Genomic DNA, 9,338 nt, shown 5'->3' with positions numbered 1-9,338 from the left:
AAAGGCTGTTTCAGGATGCAAATGTAGAGAGGGAGGTGGGGGAGTGAAGACATATTACACAAGCAACCTTAATTTACACATGCCTTACTTCTGGAGTCCTCAATTTGGCAATTCTGCTGCTGCTCTATGGGCACAGGAATATTTTTTTTTTCTATTGTACAGAGTGTTTTGCTGCCTTTCAGTTCCCTGTACTTCTGTGGCTTTAAAAGATGTGGAATATTTGTGACTGCCTTGTGCTGTGATGATGTGATTGCAGAGTTCTTTTCAGCTCAGTGGAAGAAATGAAAGGTTGGGCTCACTGTGAGCAGTTGCTAAGAAAGCAAGCAAGCAAGCCTATTTTAAGCTGTTCTACAGAAGCACATACTGCCTTGATTGGTTATTGATTCCAGTTTCATTATGGAGAAAGCACATTTTTAGCCACAAACATGGGCAGCCACATGTTGAGCTGCGAGTATGAAAACTATAAGGCTCTGCTGCAGGCTGCACTGAGCCAAAGCATCCAAAAAGCTGAGGACCCACATTTCCCACTCTAGCAAATGGCACCAGTCTCTTGAGAAAAGTTTTCTTGGCTCCTTCAGCTATATTGAGCCTTGGATTCAATTCAGTTAGGAGTCAGTTGTGACTTGGATCTTGCAGGCTGTCCCTAGACTGGCAGATGAAACAAAGCCTCTGACTGTTTTGAGCATTGGAGCGTGACTGTCTATTCTGCAAAACTCTTGGACTGGTCCAGGGAGTGCTGGAGTCTGCATGAATTACTGCCCTCCCCAAGAGTGCTGAGACATGCGAGCCTTTGAGAAGGTGCTACAGGCCCTCCTGTGCAGGATGGCTTTGGGGTCAGACAACGTGCATGGGCACGTTCAATGTTCTCAGAAGTGGTAGGTACACTCAAATGAAGAAAGGACTCTGTGCATGTATATAAATATGGCAGCCTTACTTCCCAGAAATACACAGCGAGGTAATGCCTTAAAAATCTGTGTGGATTTCAGTCAGTGCATGAAGGGAGCAAACTTGTACAAGCTGCCTCGGAGTGCGTGGAAAGAAGAGGTGTTGGGGCTGCTTTTACCCCAGCTAAGCCAAAATGGAGGTTTGTGGCAATTCAGCATTAGCCAAGGGCAGGAAGAATTCGGGCGAGGAACAGGAACAAGCCTGCGGACACTGGGCTTTTGATATACCCTTTCTTCAGAGCTGTGCCAGTTCAGTCATTAGTTGAGAATAAATAACAACAAAGTACCTCCCTGAATCAATGTTTGTAAGAACAGAGCCCAAGGTCAGGCACATTTAAAAAGGACACTTTTTCCCCTGAAGAAAGCCAGAGTCTGTGAAAATGAAACACTTGGAAACTGTTAGCTAGTTCCTGAAGGCTTTTCTCATTCCTTCTCATGCAAGTTAACGTGTGCTTTGCCAGGATGGAAGTGGGTATTTTGGTTTTTTTCAGAAGTATTGGAGATATCTTATTTTCCTTTTGAAGGAAGGTTCCAGACCCTGCAAAGTTTCTCAGTTTCATGGCCTGAAGGAACTGAAATGTGGTCACTTGTGTGGGCTGCCAGTCACCTGTTTGGGACTTTTTTCAGAGGATGTTTGAGACAGACACCCCACAACAATGAGAGAAGTGAAAGGAGTCCTCTCAGTGCCTGTTGGCAAGGGACTGCTATTGAGACAGTTGTTTCTGAAATTCCTGTACTGACCTATAGATCTAAACGATTATCCATCCAAATTCTCATAATCCATTTGTCGTCAGCAGGACTCTGCAGTGACAGATGTCTGGCCTGAAGACCCAGGTTTTCCTTTTAAGGTTGGCAGGAGAAAGGGCAGGTAACTGCTAGAAATTTTTCCTATTTAGGACTGGGTTATGGTCTAAATGCACGTCTTTATTCATACTTCACCAGTGTAAACCAGCCCCATCTCTCATTAATGTTTCCTTAAAATTTGACCAGTCCTCTTTGGTTCAATGAATATTTAATCATGTATATAAAATCAAACTACTTCAAAATGAGGGATTTGGAGCCATCCTCCCCAGCCACAGTGCACAGCTCTGTAATGACCAATGCAGACTTCAGAGTCAAGCCTCTGCTCTGACTCAACTCAAAAGTTTGAGCCTGGACTTCTCCCACACTCTGTAGTGTCCCAAGCAAAGGAAGATTTTTCTTGGTCTAGCCTTGTGGTTTCAGTCCAACCAGCTGCATTTTGATGACTGTCTCTGTGTTTCTCAGTCAGGACTGGAACCTGAACTCCCAGGTGACAGGCTAGTTTGGGGCCCTGTTGTTCAGTGCTGTTCCCCAGGACAGGAGATTTGGTTTGGAGAGAGTTGCTTGAAGTGACTGAAGCAGAGCTAGGAGCTGAGGAGTACTGATGGATTCCAGAACCTCTGCTCTTTCCTAGTCCTTGGAAACATAAGGAATGTGCCTGGCATGCTCAGCTCCCCTCAGGCCTTGTATAGGGGTAGCCTGATTTCTGGTCTGAGGACTGACAATTCTCTAGGCAGCAGTGGGACGAGGAAGAGCAGGGGATTGCAGTGCTAGCATGGGTGTGGGGGCTTGTTTCTTGGTGCCTGGCCTTGCTACTGTGTTAGTTAATTCTACACTCAAACACGTCTGTGTTCTAGGGTCCTCTTTCCCACGAGGAAGTGAGAGGATAGATTTTATATCAGGAAAATGATGCCATTTAGTAATGAGATGGAACAACTTGCTTGCACCATGCCGATCACCATAAATAAAGGAATTCAGACTATTGTTTTTGTTTTGAATGTACCATAACTCTGACTTCTAGAAGTGTTTCATTTATGAGGAAAACAGGATCAAATTTAACATCTCATGTTTCTCAATACTTCTCTAGCAGAAAATAAATTTCCGAAAGGAAGCCAAGACCACATCAAAATCATATCAAACTGTGTCCATTTCTGCTTTATGATGTATCTTTGTATAGATCAGTTAGCACAAACACTTTTTCATTCATCCTTTCTCTAACCACTCAACCAGAAAAATATAACTGACATTTAAATGGTGCAGGAGGAGAGACAGGCAGGTTAGCCAGGCTGGAGATAGGGCCAGTAATTTCACAGTGTAACAGGAAGGCTCTCAAACACCCTATGAATTAATTGAGGATGAGCTAGAAGACATAGATTTTGCTAAGGTTAACAGCAGCTGACAGCTTTGACCTATTCTTGCAGTTTACTGTACCAGCATCAGTCCCAGGCTCTGCTTGTCTCCTCTCTGTGTCTAAGGATGGTGATGAGAGAGTTGAGTGCCCATGGGTAAGAATCAGCGGGGGAATGCCAACAACACAGGTGTCCTGGTGGGAGTATCTTACAGACCAGCTGACAAGGGTGATGAGGCAGGTGAAATATTCTGTAAGCAGGGGGGAGAAGTCTCACAATCTTTGGCCCTTGTTCTTGTGGAGGAGTTCAACTTATGAGACATCTGCTGGAAATACAGCAGAGCAGACAGAAAACAGTCCAGGAGGTTCCTGGAGTATGTGGAAGATAACTTGGTGACAGAGCTGGTGGGGGAGCCAGCAAGGAGAGGTGTCCCACTGGATCTGGTGTTTGTGAACCAAGAAGGGCTAGTGGGTGATGTGATGGTCACTGTGAGGCAACCTGGGAAACAGTGACCTTGAAATGACACAGGTTTTGGTTCTTGGAAAAGTAAGGAAGGTGGTCAGCAGAGCTGCAGCCCTGGACTTCTAGAGGGCTGACTTAGGCCTGTTTAGGACACTGGTTGAGAGACTCCCTTGAGAAGCAATCCTGAAGGGAAAAGGGGTCCAGGAAGACTGGACATTCTTCAAGACGGAAATCTTAAAAGTGCAGGAACAGGTTGTCCCCGTTTGCTGAAAGATGAGTCAGTGCGGAAGAAGAAGCTTGGATGAAAAGAGAGCTTTGGCTGAAACTCAGGAAAAACTGGGGAGTTTATGACCTTTGGCAGAAGGGGCAGGCAATTCAGGAGGCATACAAGGCTGTTGTGAGGTTATGCAGTGAGAAAATCAGAAGGGCTAAAGCCAAGCTAGAACTTGATCTGGCTATTGACATAAAAGCAATAAAAATGTTTCTATCAATTCATCAGCAACACAAGGAGAGCTGAGGAGAATATCCATCCTCATGGAGATTGGACAGGTGCACTACTTGCTAGGTAAAAAACTGGTCGGGTGACTGGATCCAGAGAGTGGTGGATAGAGTTAAATCCAGCTGGTGGCTGGTCACAAGTGGTGTCCCCAGGGCTCAGTTTTGGAGCCAGTCCTGTTTAATTTCTTTATCAACAACCTCAGTGAGGGGGTTGATTGCCCCCTCAGTCAATTTGCACAGGACACCAAGTTGTGTGAGAGTGTTGATTTTCTGAAGGGCAGGAAGGCTCTGCAGAGGGATCTGGGTGAGCTGGATCAATGGGCCAAGACCATTTGTATGAAGTACAACAAGATGAAGTGCCAGGTCCTGCCCTTGGGTCACAACAACCCCAGGCAGAGCTACAGGCTGGGGGCAGAGTGACTGGAAAGCTGCCCTTTGGAAAAGGACCTGGGGGTGCTGGTCAGCAGCAGCTGAACATGAGCCAGCTGTGCCTAGGGGGCCAAAAATGTCAATGGCCAAAAATGTCAATGGCATCCTGGCCTGTGTCAGCAATAGTGTGGCTAGCAGGACCAGGGCAGGGATTGTCCTCTGTACCTGGCACTGGTGGGACCTCAACCCTGTGTCCAGTGCTGGGCCCCTCACTACAAGAAGGACACTGAGGTCTTGGGGCAAGTCCAGAGAAGGGTTGGAGCACACGTCTCATGAGAAGCAGTTGTGGAAGCTAGGATTGTTTAGCCTGGAGAAAAGGAAGCTTATGGGGGACCTTATCACTCTCTATGACTATCTGAGGTTGTAGAAAAGGAGAGGTTTTATCTCTTCCCTCAAGTAACAAGCGGTAGAAGAGGTAACAGCCTCAAGGTGTGTCAGGCACGATTTAGATTGGATATTAGGAAAAATGATTCACTGAAAGGGTTATTGGAAAAGCTGTGCAAGGAAGTGGTAGAGTCCCCATCCCTGGATGTATTTAAAGGACATGTAAGATGTGGCACTTAGGGACATGGTTATTGGTGGTTTTGGGATTGTTGGGTTAATGGTTGAGCTTGAAGGTACTTTCCAACCTAAATGATTCTATAATTCTGAATATCCAGTGCTGGATTTAGCCTCTGTAGAGAGTTGGGAAGTACCATAATTTGTATGTTGCTGCCCAGCCCTGGGCCCCACTGCTGGGTGTACCCAGGCACATGGCTGGGACATCTCCACCTGGCTCCCCAGGGTCCCTCACCCATGCTGTAGGAAGCACAGGGCTCATGCTGATGGTGGAGCTAATGGGGCGTGAGTGAATATTGAGGTTTGTCATGTGGATATTATAGCTTGTGAGTATGTTTGCCAGCTGCTTCTATGACCTGGAGTTAGACTCTGTCTACAGGGGTCCATTAGGAGACTTTTCATGCTGTATTTATTCTTGGAGAAAAGACATTGAAACAACATGACCCGAAACAGACTAGCAAATCTGAAAACTATAGAGTAAATTACCACAGGGAAAAAGCACTCTCTGCTCGGTGCCTGCCTGGTAATGATGCTTTCTTGCTCTTCTGTTTGTTCTGGCCTAGTGTTTCTTTGCAGGCAGCATAAGGCCAGTGGCAAAAGTACATCTCACAAGAACCAACCGGCTTCAGGTGTGGATCTCACTGTTGTTATCATTGTCTGTTATCACCCTGCAGCTTAGTGAGGCACGAGCCAGAGCAGCTTGAAGTCTCAGGTGATTTGTGTTTGCAATGCATTTTGAAGGCGTATCTTGAGCTCTGGGTGAGGCTTGAAGGCACACACCAACCCTGCCAGGTGGAAGCTGAAAAGTGATCCTTACAATTGCTGTCTCTATAGGAGTCACTGGACTGTCAGAATGGAGAGGAAAGGATAGGAAGGTACAGGCTGAGGGCAACACTCCTATGGACACCATTCCTCTTCAATGCCAGGGTTTGGTCTATTTATCTAGGACAGTGCATGTACTAGGATAGCCATGCAGAAGAGTCAGACCTCCAAAGCTGAGGCAGAAATAAGGATTTTGTCATGAAACACACCTAAGCATAGTCGTGTGTGGCTGGTAATATGTGGAAGATGCTGATGCTGGGAGTCTCGTCTGTCTGGGTTGTAGTTTCTGAAACACAATTGCAGTTAAAATGTTCAGCAGTGGTGTTGCAAAGGTGTGGAAGGCTTAGGTACTATGTGTAGGATTCATTGTGCCACTCATTGACAAGCCAATGAATCTGAGGTTCTCCTTACTATCCATGGAAAGCAAGGTAAGCTGAGCTTACTTTAGGAGGTAGTGGCTTTCTCTATGGAAGTACCTCTTTTGTCTTCTCAATTAGAAAAAAATCCTGGAAATTACTTGCTCTGACCTGTACATGTTTCCTATAAATGTCTAAGTGGGACCAGATGGTTCCTACCACCCATGTAGAAAGGAGACCACCAATTTCAGCTACAAATAGGAGCAATGGATGCTGGTCCTTGGCTTGTTCTTTTGATCCTGCCATGGAGCTGTCTTGGCTTTCCAAATTGTAGCAGAAGTGCAACTGGCAACAACTCAGTGATTTTTCTTTATTACTTTACACCAGGTTGTGCTAAGCAAAAACTGCTGATGTTAAGGGATATTCTGGGTGCCTTGTACAGGTATTTTTCACTCTTGAAGACTGATAGGCAGAAGTTTAATCCCTCTCCTAGAATTACTTGCTTCCTCTGTTGTACACAAAATTGAGTTGGCTTGCTTCTGTTTGAGTCTGCACAATGTTAGAATACAAGGGCAGCAGTGCAGATCTCTGTGCTTTTGCTGTCCTGCCTCCTTTCCTATTAGTTTCCTATTATATTTCAGCACCCTGTTTGTGCCTGCATGCTCACTCTGATCTGGGATCTCTGCCAGCTGCTACAGCCATATCCCAATGCCAGCTGGGATATGTAGGTGCGGTGATAGGATGATGCTCATAGTACTGGGCATTTATTTTTTGGCATTTTGCAGAAAGCAGCTTCTCTGTGAGCTCTCAGCCTTTTCAGGAACATGCTGTTAATGGGCTTACTCCCAATGGCAAAGATCTTTCCCATCTCCCATTTTCTTGGATTTTGGGATCTCATGGATTTTCATGAGATGTGTGGGCATTTGGCACTTCAGATTAACAAGCTCTGTTCTTGCCAAAGCAGATATTTGCTGGCACATGCTGTGCCCACATGGGAAGAGCTGCTTCCAGAAATCATGCTCTTAGAAGCCTCAACCCTGTGCTGGGAGTTCTGTGACTGGATCGGGCTTTGCATTTATTTATGGGCCAGAAGAATAGTTGATTTTAGTCAGACCCTCTATGAGCATGAAGAAAAGCAAAGCTGAACATCTCCTCCCAATGTTACCAACTGGTCCTATTGTACTGTGGTTTTGTCAGCAAGTTGTTTAAGATCTTAATCCCTTTCAGCTATTAGGGGGAACTCTGAGGTAGAGTGAAACTGGAAAGAGAAGTGATTTTCATTTGGATTTTTTTTTCTCTCTCGTGCTGTAACCTGATGAAGAGGCAATGGCATTTCACAATGTGTACTCCATTCACAGCTACCTGCTTAAAATGTGGAAGGTGGAGGAGTAAGAAGAAAAGACTCCTTTAAATCTGTAGAGGAACTCTGGTGCCTGTAAGGGCTATTTAAAGAACTTTATCTTGTTAATCTATTTCTGCATTGTAACTTATGCTGCCATTCACACAGTGTCAGAAAGCTATTGTAAACCCTTTTATAAACCCACCCTGTAGACTTGAGGGGCTTGAGTCCATGGCTCTGCCAGCCCTACAATATTGGTGATAGGATAATAGCAATACTTTTGCTCTTAAAAGTTTTTTTTTGGAGGGGTTAATACAGAAGAGGAAGAATGTTAATGATTCCCAACAGACCACCTACTTAGCTGCTAGAAGTAGGCAATCTCCAGCGTGTGCATCCTGGTAGAGACAGGTTGAAAAAGGCTTTTATGGGTTCAAATTGGATAGGCATATGGTCTCTGAGCTTGTTGCCCTGGCTAAGGTCACCCAAACATTTGTTTTTGGTTGTTCTACAGGTAAATCTGGTAGAGATGAGTTCTGAAAAGAGATCTGAAATATAAGCTAGGAGCTTTTGCAAATGATTTTTGCAAGGCACTCCATGAAATGCTACACCAGTGAGATATCTGAGAAGAAAGCCCAGGCTGAGAAATTGCTTCAGAGCAGCAGCTGGAGGAAAATTGCCATTTCTTTCGGCATTGCCACTCACGAGCAGGAAAGCCAGTTGGACAGCTCAGGAGGGTTAATGTGCTGGGAGCAACACAGGAATAGACAGAATAATGACATAAAGGAAAGATGCTTGAGGACAGGCTTTGTCTCAGCTAACACTAAACATTTAGTCATCTGGGCTCTCTTTGTGGTCAGCAGAGCATGGCACTTTGAAGCCATGATTCATCTGACCTATTTTGGGCACTACCCTACCTAGGATGAGGTGAATTGCACTTTATCCATGCCCGTTTCTTCCTCTTGGTACTGAGAGAGCTTCAGGCACATAGCCTAGATACAGACATCTGTATTTTAGACATGTCAGGGGAGGTGAGACAGATCCTCCTTTGCACATGGAGTGGGACTGTGAGAGGGGACATGGATGGCCACATGGCACCCTGTGAATCTGGGACAGCATCCAGCCACCCTCTGCCCTTGTCTTCAGGAGAGATGAAGAACCAGAATGAGAGAGGATGGAAAGCAAAAAAGCAAGAAAAAGGAAAGAGAACGGGGAGCTGCATTTCATCCATGTTGTTTCAGCTCTCATTTAATGCTCCTGCAAGGAATATGAGAGATGTGGGCTGAGGAGAATAACACAATAAATTAGAAATGGGAAAATGTGTGTTACAAGTTTTGCTAAGATGTGATCTTCTTCACAAACAACCAACATTATTATAACTATCAACTAAAAAAGGAACAGTGACATTTTATTATTGTAATTTTGATCTAAAATTGCATTCCAAAATATTTATGGACTATCTTGCTGAAATGTATATTTTGCATTGAAAAGCAGGTTTTGCATGAGCAGAAAAAAAGAAAGCTTTTGTGATGACTGCAGCACAAATTTCTGTGAATGGCTCTTTAAGCTGCATTGCCAGAAATGTCATGAATCTGCTCAGAACTCCAAGGAAGGGAAGTGGTTTGAAATTCCTAACACTGCTCTTTCAGCCAGAATAGCCATTTTGGGTGTACTTCACATGAAGCATGGCTTCAGGGCTTGATATATCTTCATGCTGGGCCCTGTATTGTGCCAAGGAACTTCTCAGTGTTTAACAAATAATAATAGATATAAGCTGTGTAAG

At 44.9% G+C, this 9,338-nt stretch overlaps 2 long non-coding RNA genes across 2 annotated transcripts in view; both read left to right on the top strand.

Annotated features, from left to right (window-relative positions):
- The first annotated feature begins 5,611 nt into the window (after nucleotides 1-5,611).
- The window catches only part of LOC135293993 (uncharacterized), a 59,745-nt gene continuing 56,018 nt past the window's right edge, over nucleotides 5,612-9,338 (top strand). The window contains exon 1 of the long non-coding RNA XR_010356101.1: nucleotides 5,612-6,291. This is a non-coding gene — a long non-coding RNA (uncharacterized LOC135293993). The remainder of the gene's footprint in view (nucleotides 6,292-9,338) is intronic.
- On the top strand, nucleotides 7,522-8,250 carry LOC135293995 (uncharacterized). The gene is made up of 2 exons (XR_010356104.1): nucleotides 7,522-7,654; nucleotides 8,070-8,250. It is a non-coding gene; the product is annotated as an uncharacterized LOC135293995 (long non-coding RNA).

This window comes from Passer domesticus, chromosome 2 (genome assembly GCF_036417665.1).
Source record: "Passer domesticus isolate bPasDom1 chromosome 2, bPasDom1.hap1, whole genome shotgun sequence".
NCBI classification, from domain to species: domain Eukaryota; kingdom Metazoa; phylum Chordata; class Aves; order Passeriformes; family Passeridae; genus Passer; species Passer domesticus.
Note: the sequence above shows the minus strand (reverse complement) of the source record. Positions and strands in the feature narration are given on the sequence as shown.